The sequence below is a fragment of the Cupressus sempervirens genome, chromosome 3, assembly GCF_028749045.1.
Source record: "Cupressus sempervirens isolate cs-2001-9-10 chromosome 3, ASM2874904v1, whole genome shotgun sequence".
NCBI classification, from domain to species: Eukaryota; Viridiplantae; Streptophyta; class Pinopsida; order Cupressales; family Cupressaceae; genus Cupressus; species Cupressus sempervirens.
The window spans coordinates 555,037,490-555,051,097 of NC_143120.1; the positions used below are offsets into that span (position 1 = coordinate 555,037,490).

Sequence of the window (13,608 nt, forward strand, 5' to 3'; positions counted from 1 at the left end):
CTTTAGACATACATCAAGATACTGTAGAATGGACAAAAGGAACTTCAACAAGAATCCTAATAATAGGAGGAACAACAAAAAAATGACAGAAGGAATGGAAATTGCAGTTATAATAGTAAGAAGGAAGAAATTAAGGAGCATGTTGATGAATTCAAGGTAGAATTTGTGAAAGCTAAGGATCCATAAAGTTCTTGCACAATTTTGGAAGAGTAGTACTTTGATGCACCTGAAGGGAAATTGAAGTCAACAATTATTTGTGACTCATCCTACATGAATTAAGCAGTTTTAGAAGGGACAGAGTGTCAGTTCGTTAGAACCAATGTTAGAAATAAAGTTGGAAGTTGCACAGCTAATAGGAGGTAAATGGCATAGAAAGGAAGTTATAGTCAAGTGCACACGTCTAGACATGATCATGGTAAGCGAGAATTCAGAAATAAATTTTCTAGTAGACAAAAATAGTATTTGAACTTGTGATAGATACACATTTAATGCGCAGTGTGATTTTAAATGATTTAAGGATTGTGTATACCATTTGTTCATGTGAAGTGCCTTGAGAAAATTGACAATGAATTGAAGTGTGAAGAGAGGTTTGTGAAGCGCAAAGTTATAGAAGCCCTAAAACACAATTTTAAGGTATTTTATAGAGTTTAAATCTAGTTTTTAAGTGCTTATAGTTATAGTCTCAATGGCTAGTTAGACCATCTATGATGTGAGTGATAGATCACAGTATGTATTCAAGAAACATCCATTTGTTTTTCTTTTGGATGACCCGTTGGGTGCATTTTTGTAAGTTTCAGAGAATGTGCTTCATGTTGAAGTTATCAAAAGCTATATTCACTGTAAGATAGAGAGTATAGGTGATGATGATATTTATCAGGACTTAGGAGTCATGTGCAACAATGACCTAACTTTGAAGTCTGAGTATGTGCACCTAAATGAGTTGAATCTAGTGAAATACATGTTTTATATGGAGTTTGACAACAATGATTGGACCTAAATCATTCTGAGTAGGGTACATGATGATATGTTGTGGCTAGGTGATGCTCAAATAGTTATTGACAATGACCCAGTTCATAAGGTCACAGGATTGAGTAATGAGGGATGTAACCATGTGAATGAGAAGAATGCAGTAAATATGGTTGAAACCAACCTGAATATAAGATTTGATGGAAGAAACATGTAGGTAGACTCCATTCAAGATAAAGGAGTAAAATCGTTGAGTAATATATTAAGGTACAAGCTCAACCATGGTTCAAGGTTTAACTTAGTACCAGCTGGATTTGTGCATGCAGCCTATGTGATGGTAGTTGAAGGAATCAAATTTAATTTGTGTGAGATTATCATATTGCAGTTGTTAGATAACATTAGAAAACTGAAGAAGACAAATAGCTACAAGGAAGTTCCTCGGAATGACAAATTGGGATAGCAATGAGTGTGCAATGAAATTGATGACTCAATGCTACAAATCTAAGCTAAAGAATGTTAGAGATGATGACATTGATAGAATGATGAAGAATTTCTGTTCTGAGATGAAATGGAGGTACAAAATACCTCCCTCTACGATAGAGAAGTACAAAGATGATATATGCTTCATGGTGGAGACAAATAACACAAGCATGGAAGTTGTGGAACCAAGAGTTAAGTTCGTAGAGCCCATGGCATATGAGATGAGCACAAAGTTTATAGAAGGGTATGCACATATCATACTTCAATTAGAGAACAACACTGAGTGTCCTAGATGGGGAACCTGTGAGGAGAAAATGAGAATAGTTCACTTTGAGCTACACAACAAGGAGAGCAAGAAGAAACTAGAGAAAGTAATTGATTCCATCCTTAAGGAATCAGGTATGACTCAAGATGAATACAATGAGGTAAAAGGGATAACACTTGAGATGAAAGCAAGGGGGTAGTCTGAAGTGATAGCAAAAATTCCCATTGTTGTTGTAGGACCTTTAGAAGGTGTAACTAAAGCACAAGCATGTGCACAAGCCCTTATTGTGCCTTATGCAATAGTGGCACAAGTGTAACTAGCTGGGACAAGGAGTGATCAACCTAGGAGGCAACTAGGGGTGGAAGCGGCTATTGCTCAAAGGAAATCAAAGAGATTGGTGAAAGTGAAACAAGAACCTATACCATCATCCAAGAAAAGGGTCAAGTAGACCACCAGTGGACCAGGAAAGAGAAGGAAAATCATGCAAGTCAGTGAATCTAAAAGTTCTAAGGATGAAGCTGAGATGGACCAGTAGTGCAACATGCACAAGAAGACTAAACATCAGCTGGCAAGAAAGCGTGGAAACCTAAGGTAGAGAAGCTTAACATGCAAATAATTAATGATGACAATTTTGTATAATTGAATAAGTACTATAGCTTGTATAATAATATGGATAGAAGGTAGTTAAAGAATGTTATAGTGAGGAATATGATATTGAGGAATAAGATATTTGATAGTATACAAAATAAGATTCCAGAAGTGCTTTTTTAATAGGCTATTGAATAGAAAGAGAAGAGTGTTAGAAGAAGACACCAAATTGAGAATAATGATGATCAACAAGTTGTGTGAAACTAACTCCAAGGAGGATTCAGACAAAATTTTGAAGGGTATTGAGCCCTTGCTGAGGAATAAAAGAAGAGGAATTATTTTGATGGGAGGTAACTATGAGGATGTTAGGAAGGAAACAAAGGAGGCAATTGTAAAATCCATGACCGCAATAGCTAAGATGAGTACGTAGCCCAAAGCTGAAAGCCTAGTATATGTAGAAGCCAATACACCTTCCAGTGATGAGGAAGAAGCAGAAGGGACACAACATACACTCTCACCACCACACATTGTCATGGGTACTGAATCCATGCAAGTGTATAGTACACACGTAACTATGGATGCAAAGGAGAATCCTTTTGCAACATTTGGCCAATATATTATTAGTAATATAACAACATACACTAGCTGATATGATGATGAAAAAGAGGAGAAGAAGAAACAAACTAAGGTAAAGAAGAGAGAAGAATAAAAGAAGAAAGAAATAGAGAGGATAATAGAGGTAAAGAGGATAAAGGAAGAAAATAAAAAGATAGAGGGAGAGAAGAAAAAGCAAGAAGAAGAGGAGAAGAAAAAGAAAGAAGAAGAAGAGAAGAAAGAAGAAGAAGAAGAAGAAGAGAAAAGAAAAAGGAGCAAGAAAAGAAGAAGAAAGAAGAAAGCTGAAGAAGATGCAAGGAAAGAAATTGAGAGATTGGAAGAGAAGAAGAAAACTAAGAAGAGCACAAAACTGAAAGTAGTTGCACTTATTCCTATAGTAACTCTAGCAGTAGCAACAATAATTGTACCATCTAATGACGATGATGATCAGAAAGGTTTAATAATCTCACTAAGCAAGTTGTTTGAAAAGAACAAATCAATAAAGTCTTTGGAGAAGACATTAATTCAAGTTCTAGACAAAATGCAGAAGAAAGTTAACACAATTGTAGCCTATATAGACTTGCAGTCAAAGGTCAAGAAGTTGGTGAATATTTTTTATGAAGATTTCACAACTTTAGTTGAGGTAGTGTCAATACAAGCTCAGGCCAAACATGATGCAACACTATTTGATACAATGTGCACTAATGTGAGGAGTGGCTTCAAGGCACTTGATGGAAGCATCAAGGAACTTAGGAAACACATCGATGAAGGTAAAAAGTTGTGTGGACAGTACGCCCTATCATACAAGTACCTAACTGACTTTGAGAGTTAGATAAAGGGAAAGATGAGTGAACTTGAATCAATCACTACAAAGCTACAACTCCCAAAGACCAGCATTGAAGAATGTGGAATAGAAGTGGAGAAGATCCATAGTGTAATTAGTGGTTTGGAGTCTAATTAGGAGAAGGCAGTAAAGAGATTCTCTAGTCTTAGAGAAATTTTGTCATCCAAAATTAGCATTTTGTAGAGGAAACTGAAGGAGTGTCTTATAGCAAAGACTTCCTATGACATGATTTGAGCACACTTGAAGTGGCATCTTATGACTATGCACACTACTCAATATCTCTGATACAATCAAGGAGAACTAGAAGAAGGAAGTTGTAAAACTAAAACTTGTTTATGCAAATTGTTTTTCCAGAATAGCAAGTTGATCAATAGTAGGCCAACCATTTTTTGGATACATTTTTTTTACACCTTTGCCATTGATGTCAAAGGGGGAGTAATATGTAAAGGAAAATTGTATGTATGTATGAACTAAGGAGGAAAAGTAATATATTTAAGGAAATTGTATATTGAAAATGTAAGGGGGAGTACACTTATGTATCAATGTAAAAAGGAGTGTTAATGAATTTAATGATCCATCAAAACATGAATAAAATTGTTATGTTTTGAAGGTAATCTCAAGTAGTTACTTTATTTGTTTTTTTATTATGCATGACATCATTTTGGGCTTAGCCAATTTTCCCAAATGTTGGCATCAATACAAAAGGGGGAGATTGTTGGAAATTTAGCTGTATAAATGTCTTAATAGTTTTCATTTATGGCAACATATATTTAACATTTCATTTATGCATTTAGAGTTAGAAATTTGTCTAAGTGTTAGATAGTTTGCAGTAGTATAAAGACAGATGTGGATGACTCATTAAGAGTTAGCTTATGCATAGTTGAGGAAAGCTCTATGACAGTGTCATGATGACATGTGCTAGTGCATAGGTATGTACAATCAGTACGATGCAAGTTAAAGTTGAAATACCAATACAAATATTTAATAGAGCAGAATAAAGCATAGCAGAGAATTGAGTTGTATGATTCAACTATGTGGATATTAATCCATAAGTTATTTTATATAATGTCAAGCATGTGAAGACAAGAAGGCTGACTAAGAAGATTTTATCTTGCGCAAATAAGTGTGCGATCTATGTGATATCTGTGATAGATGTGAATCCAATGAGATGATATGTGAACTATCTAATGTATGATCAAACAAAGTGCGAATTACAACAGTGAAAAAGTTTTGTATGTATATTTGTTCTTGCGAAGAACCTTATTGTATAAATGCATGTTAGGGTAGTGGTCTCTTCTTGTATACATTGTATTTTATTTACCAGCTCCTAACAGGGTTGAGGCTTCTAATAGGACCTAGTCCTCTAACAAGGACTCGAGTCAATCCACCCTGAGGTGACTCCCCCAAGTTGACCGAACGCTATATGTGTTTCATAGACTCCTAACAAGGTCAATATCCTTAACAAGATCCCATTGTTTAGTGAACCATCTAGTGGGTATCATCCCCACCGGGGTTTTCCTTTGGCTACGGTTTCCCTAGTTAACAAATAATGGTGTTATGAGTTGTCTGTGTGCATGCTTATATTTACTGTTCAACATTATTGGTTTACTTTCATATGCATGTTATAAAGTAATTAACAATATTCAGTCGTGGGCAAAATTTTGTAGAATATTGATTCACCCCCCCTTAATAGTATCTATTTCCAACACGAACTTCATTAACCCAAAACCAATAGCATCTCAATAAAGGTACAACCACATTATTCAAAAACTTGTAACTAAACCCAAATACCTCATCTTGAGTAGTCTACTGACTTAGATTTATTCTCATCAAAATGTCAATGCTTTGAATATTCTACTTCTGCACTCGCACACTTAAAAGAATATATATCCACATACAACTCACTGAAATACTTTATGAGTTACTTAGTTAATTTTATATTGGTATATTATTCCTTCAAAGGGTTTCATCTGTGCTTCATCTCAAAGCATATTCATAACAATAATTTGGAGCTCTTAAAACATAGATTACGACTTCTAGCTTCAATTCAACTATTTTCCTTACCTCACGGTGGTGTTAATTCAACTTCATTATCTCTTACCATACTTATTTATCTCTTGAAAGAAAAAGCTCTAGACTCTCAATTGATCTTCAAGTTCAACATTGTTTAATATTTGGAACACATGCATCTAATCTAGCAATGCACTCAACCAATACTTATAATAACACTTTAAATTGGTACTAGTTATAATGAATCTAATATGGGTGTATCATCAAACCATTAATATACATTTGAAATTATCAAATTCTGAATGATTACATACCAGTAATCTCCTATGCATTCAATAACAAAAAAATAACACAAGTTGATCCTAAAGGTGATTTCCTTGGAAATTTACCTCCACATCAACCAACACTAATACAACTCATCTCATGCATCTAATAAATTTCTTTCACCTCTTCTCTAACAATATGAAACTTTGGCTCTAATATCAAATCATGGAGAGATAGAGCACATATAATAGATTAAGTAGATAAATTATAAAGGGTATCCCATTAAAAATATTTTCATTGCACTTACTTCTCATTCATTGATAATATCTGGTTTGATACATAATATTTTATCTTGGCCACTCACATGCTATGACAAGGGTGACACCACCTTTACTAACTCATAACCAAAAACATAACAATGTAAAGATAAAAGTAAGAAAAAATATTTTACAAAGCATACATTAATACTCAAAAATCCTTACAAATTCTCCAAGGTAAGAGAACTCTAACTTCGTACAATATGAGAAAGCTTCCAATATAAGATCTTAGTAAACAAAATGGCTATTTTCCCTTTTCTTCCCTTCAATTTTTCATCACTTTCTCTACATTATATTGTTACTCGACCTCTCTATGCCTCTCCTACTTAGGCTTACAATGACTAAACATAACAAATTTAGAAAAAAAAAACATATTTGTTTTAGATATTAAAATCTCTCTAGCTAATCCTATTTAAATCTTGCTATGATTTAGTCCTAGAATCTCACAAGTGTATAACAAGATAAATTCATTACAACTAAATCTACCCATCTAGACCTATGACTCATCCTCTCTAGAAATTATTCATCAACATAGAGAACACACTTATTTACATCAAGAAATTAGAATTCCTCATAAATGCCAAGACCACATTTTTAGAGCTTTTCCGTCCAAAATATTGATGACTTAGAAGCTGAGATGCTCTTGCATTACATAGACAATCATCCTACCATTTATGTTATTTCTCAAGTTTTTGAAGGAACTTTTTTTTATGTGTAATGGTGGTTGAACATATTCAAACATGAATTAGGGCCTTCTCAAGAATGTTATGATTGCCCTTTTTTCTACTTAAGCTGTGGAGAAAATGGAATGGATAGGCTTATGTAAATTGAAGTTAGATCACTCTTTTTACAAATGCATATAAAGATCAAATTTTAGAAGGAAAGTAGAATACCATTTTTCTTTTATATTTTTAATTAATGTTAGGAGATTTTAGAAATGTGATTTAAAATTTAATTTAATATAGATACATACATGCATACATACAAACAAACAAACAAACATACATACATACATATGTAATCACCTAAAAATGGTCACCTAGACTATTATCCCCCGTCTCAACATTTTTGGCTAAATTAATTAATCATTTGCCTAGACCAAATTGCTAAAATCAATTAATTTTATTATAACCTATAGTTTGACTATGCTATCCTAAGTCCATTATTTGATTAAAAGAACATGTCCCCTTTTAATTAAATAAAAGTCCCCCTTCCTTCTAACCCACTTAAAGTGCACACATAAAGTCCTTTTTTTATTTTACAAATCAAAATAAAAGGCTTTGTGACTTTTGTCTTATATGGGAAGTCAACTTCTATTTTATTGGTTGACTTGTTTGTGCACATGGATCACTCCTATTTTCAAACTCCACCCTTGATCTTCTATCATGTTGACCTTAATCTCTACCGTTCGTACAACTTCAAAAGAAAAAGCTCTCCCATTGTCAAAGGATCCATCCATCTTTTGAGTATTGTTATGCTACAGGTTTTCTAACAGGTTTCTTTTGAGCTTTGTGGAGAACTTCATCCCTTGTCTTATTCTCTCATCCATCACATACTAGCTTAAGATCATATGGCATTTTAGTATAGTTGCATGTAGCTTGGTTCTTTTTTTGCAATAGCTTAAATCATATAGCTTAATATTTGGATTTATAACACTTTCATTCTTATCACTGTAGTTGCATTTTGTATACTCATACTAGTTTAATCCATATTTGCATTGCATTCTTGAGGCATTCTTTGTGGACATTTGCACTCTTGCATCTTGTCTCTAAGAGAACCTCCCATTGCATGGTTTACTAGAAAGAAGAGTATCTCTAAGGCTTAGCTAAGAGCCTTCTTATTCTTGAAACACACTCTATTGCACTCTGTGGATAGTGAGCTCTAAGCCGACATCCAAGCATTCCAAACTCATGGAATCACTTGGATAGAGTGGTTTACAGTGTGACACATTTATAGTGTACACTTTTGGCACCCACCGTGGGTGAGTTAGTATGTTTGCCAAAGCCATGATGCTCTCTCAACCACTCACAAGCTCTCAAAAATCACAAAAGACAAAATGATTTGAAAATTAAACTTGGACCCCTTATATAGCCTTCCGACCTAATTTTGACCCATTTTTCCAAACTCCTTAGAATTTCGTGAAAATTGCACCCTTGGCTAATTTCGATGTCTTGGATCCATTTTTAGGGTTGAAATTGAAATCTGAGTTCATCTTGATAGTCAAAATCACATTTTAAAATTCTACCTTCTATGTAGTTAGCTCACCTTTTGAGGTGTGATCTTCGAATCATCGTTGGGGAATCTTCATTTCTTCATGTCTTCACCATTTCCACACTTCATATCCACTCTAATTCATATTTTCATGTCTAAAATCACCTTTCTACTTGATTTGACCCAACTTTTAAGATTTATCCTCCGTGGTCAACTCTGGTCAAACTAGGGCATTCTATCATTTCCCTGTGGTCACTCTTTGGTTTTAATCATCTACCTGTCATCGTGGAATTTTCTATATCTTGATCTACTCATATCTAGCTCATTTTTGCATCCCCTTACCTTATTTTTATTTTGATCCCAAGGGGGCGAAAATACTCTATCATTGCTTGCTCAACTATATATTTTTTAGGAGCATATGTTTGATCTTATCATTTTCTCTCGGTCTATCTGCTTTTCTTGGTGTTAGCATTCTTCTTGAGTTTTGATGTCATCTCTTTCCTAGTGTTCAGTACTACTACTATTAGGTTGTACATTTAGGATTTTCCATCTCTTTGTGCATTTCGTTCTTCGGAATCAGATATCTCTATTGCTGCCTACTTGGCTTCTATTTTCCTTGATGTAATGTGTTCCCAGATCGATCACACATTAGTCAAAGAGGGGAACTTTAATCACCTAAAAATGGTCACCTAGACTATTAGACCCCTTCTCAACATTTTGGCTAAATTAATTAATCATTTTCCTAGACCAAATTGATAAAATCAATTAATTTGATTATAACCTCTAGTTTGACTATGCTATCCTAAGTCCATTATTTGATTAAAAGAATATGTCCCCTTTTAATTAAATAAAAGTCCCCCTTTCTCATAACCCACTTAAAATGCACACACAAAGTCCTTTTTCTATTTTACAAATCAAAAGAAAAGGCTTTGTGACTTTTGTCTTATATGGGAAGTCAACTTCTATTTTACTGGTTGACTTGCGTGTGCACATGGATCACTCCTATTTTCAAACTCCACCCTTGATCTTCCATCATGTTGACCTTGATCTCTATCGTCCGTACAACTATAAAAGAAAGAGCTCCCCCCTTGTCAAAGGATCCATCCATCTTTTTAGTATTGTTATGCTGTAGGTTTTCTAATGGGTTTCTTTGGAGCTTTGTGGAGAACTCCTCATCCCTTGTCTCATTCTCTTATCCATCACATACTAGTTTAAGATCATATGGCATTTTAGTATAGTTGCATGTAGTTTTTTTTTTTTTTTTTTGTAATAGCTTAAATCATATAACTCAATAGTTGGATTTGTAACACTTTCATTCTTATCATTGTAGCTACATTTTGTATACTTGTACTAGTTTAATCCACATTTGCATTGAATTCCTGAGGCATTCTTTGTGGACATTTGCACTCTTGCATCATGTCTCTAAGAGAACCTCCCATTGCATGGTTTACTAGCAAGAAGAGTATCTTTAAGGCTCAACTGAGAGCCTTCTTGTTCTTGAAACATACTCTCTTGCACTGTGTGGATAGGGAGCTTTAAGTGGATATCCAAGCATTCTGAACTCATGGAATCACTTGGATAGAATGCTTTAGAGTGTGACACATTTATAATGTACAATATATAATACATACATACATACATACATACATATGCATATACATACGCATATGCATGTGCACGCACACACACACACACACATGCATGCATATGTGTATGTATATATGTGTATATTACATCTTAGCACAATAGAAAAATTGATCCACCTACATACATATTCCATAATCCAAATAATAAAACAATAAAACCTACTCAACCTGTGCTAAGTGACTTACCTCAAGATCCTACACAAAAATAATACAGACAAGGAAAAATGGGTAGAGGAAGATGTAGAGGAAGTCATGGTCACTACTCCTCTCTCTCCTAAGTGCTATGGATACAAGTTTCTAACAAAAATGACTTATTAGGGCCACGGGCCCTTAACTAGTAACAAGAAAGCTCTCATAGAACCCTTAAGTCACACTGAGGGTCGCCAAACTAGAGATACTGCTAGCCTAGGCTTTGGGCTAGAAGATGGATTACCCAGATTTGACAAAAGAGCTCCCATGTTTAGTGAATTAGAGGATGATGAACTATCCTTCGCTGCAACTATTATACAAGAAGAGGATTTTATGCCTCCTACTTCTCTCCTTAGGGCAGTCACCTCTAATGAAATAGATGCTTCTACCTCTAGGCAACACCAATAAGATGAATTTGATCATGAAGATCCAAATAAAGGAAGGATTAGAGAGAACATTGTTCGCTTGATTGTTAGGAACCAAAGCATAGATTACGGTGAGTATGAATGGGAAAGCCTATCAGATGCATCTTTTGAATTAGGAGTGGATGTTGTCCATGCCTATGCTACCCAACCAAGCATAGTCGAAGGGTCTAGTTTAGGGTTTGACAAGTTTGGTTTGCAAACTGCTTTAGTGGATCACACTGATCCCTCTAGGCCTCTTCCTGATATAGATTCCTTTTGAAATTTCACTTTAGGCTTGACTTCTCATATCACCCAAGATGACTCCTTTCGTATCAACAATCTTGAAGCCTCCACATCCCTATCGTTAGTCCAACCTAATCTCATAGATTGGGTTACTCAACACCAAAGACCTGAACTATAGTCTTTTCAAAATGACTATGAGATTTCTTGCTACTACAACACTATCGAACCTGTGATGTCTTCAACTAGTGAACCCATAATTAACATGATAGGAACAGATATCAAGTACCTTAGTCATAAGATAAAAAGAAAAAATAAGTGTTCAGATGGCAAAAACCACTTTGTGGTGGTGTCTGAACCAAAAAAAGAACCACAAAAAAGTAAAAATAAAGACATATCTAAGGGTGAAAAACTCTTTGAGGCACATGAGGATGAGGTGCTTGGTAGTCTTCCAACCTATTTTTAGGATAGATCTTCGGTTCTCATCTAACCCATGCAACCTATCAACTTGGGTACAAACAATCACCAAATATCATTCATGTGGCTCAGTCTTTATCAATTGAAGAAAAGGAGAACTTTACTAAGTTCTTTCAAGAGAAAAAATCAACTTCACATGGACTTACTTAGATATGTCGGGTCTTGAAACGGATCTAATTATACACCATCTATCTATTTCTCTTGATGTCAAACCTGTTAAGCAAAAGTTGAGAAAAATGCATCCACATGTGGTTCTCTTGGTCAACGTAGAACTAGAAAAACTCCTATGTGCAAATTTTATTAGAGCTATCCATTATGCAGAGTGGATTTCCAACATTGTACCTGTGTCTAAACATGACAAGTCCATTCAATTGTGCACTAATTTTAGAGACATAAACAAAGCATGCCCAAAGGATGATTTTCCACTACCAAACATAGACATGATTGCAGACATGACTGCGAGCTATGAAATGTGTTCTTTAATGGATGGCTTCTTTGGGTACAACCAAATCAAAATTTCCCCTGGAGATCAAGAAAAAATAGCCTTTATATGTGCATGGGGTACCTTTTGTTGGAATGTCATGCCCTTTGGGCTAAAGAATGCAGGAGCTACCTATCAACAAGCCATGGCCACCATCTTCCATGACATGATCCACACAAATATGGAAGACTATGTTGATGACATATTGGCAAAATATAAACAAAGAAATACACATCTTGATGGATTTTGTTTGATATTGGACCATATGGAATAGTTTTAGCTTAGGCTAAATCCCAAAATGTTTGCCTTTGGTGTCACATCAGTGAAATTGTTAGGCTATATGATATCAACAAAAGGCATCGAAGTTGATCCTGAAAAGGTGCAAGCCATCATGGAAATGCCTCCCCCTAGAAATATCAGTCAATTAAGGAATCTCCAAGGATGTCTATAATCCATTAGGAGGTTCATATGCCAGTTGTCTGATAAAGCTCAATCTTTTAACATGAACTTGCACAAAGGCTCCACATGTATCTGGAATGAAAGTTGTCAACAAATCTTAGATCAGATCAAAGGGTATTTGGCTAAACCTCTATTATTGATGCCACCCATCCCAAGAAAACCTTTGATTCTATACATCTCAGCTATAGATTCTTCCCTAGGAGCACTCTTAGCACAAAGTGATGAAACTGGAAAAGAGCATGCTATTTACTACAATAGTGGTACCTTGGTGGCTTATGAGATGAACTACATCAACATTTAGAAGCCTTGCCTTGTAGTGGTATTTGCCTCCCAAAAGCATATACACTACATGTTGGCTCACATTGTCCACCTTATTGCAAAAATTGATCCCTAAAATATCTATTGAGTAAAGATGTGCTTACTGACCATCTGGCTAAATGGATGATGATCCTCTTTGAATTTGACATTCAGTATGTCAAACATAAAGCTATCAATGTGCAATCCATAGCTGATCAGCTTGTTGACTTTCCATTGCAAGATACAACTCCTATGGAAATTGAGTTTCCTGATGCTTCCATCATGTATATCACTGAAAGAACCTAGAAGATATTCTTTGATGGTTCTCACACCCACAATGGGGCTAGTGTAGGCATTCTGTTTATCACGCCTCATGGTAACACAATCGCTAAGTCCTACAAACTTATGTTTCCTTGCACTAATAATATAACAGAGTATGAGGCCTTAAAAAATGAGATTAAAATGGCTTTAAATTAGAGGATCTCAGAGCTACATATCTCAGAGCTACATATCTATGGAGATTCTTAGCTTGACATAAACCAAGTAAATAATTATTATCAAACCAAAGATGACAAGTTGGTACCCTATAAGAAATTGATTGATGCTCTATGGAACTACTTTAAATTTGGAACATTTCAACAAATTCCTAGAGAAAAAAATAAGGTTTTAGATGCTATGGCCACCCTAGCATCTATTCTTTAGTTAGAGGAACATGAATCACATTTTGAGTTCCTAGTGGAAGAATTACACCACCCTGCTTATGACTCCTCTAACAATCATGTGATGTACATTGTTGCTAGCCATGATTCCTCATGTTACTCAACCAATATCACCTACCTATGTGAATCATTCCTAAAAATATCATGCAAAACCAAA

The 13,608-nt window shown here is 35.0% G+C and overlaps 1 pseudogene; it reads left to right on the top strand.

Annotated features, from left to right (window-relative positions):
• Nucleotides 1–1,409: 1,409 nt before the first annotated feature.
• LOC149567624 (beta-glucosidase 12-like) overlaps nucleotides 1,410–13,608 on the top strand; it is a 35,390-nt pseudogene continuing 23,191 nt past the window's right edge.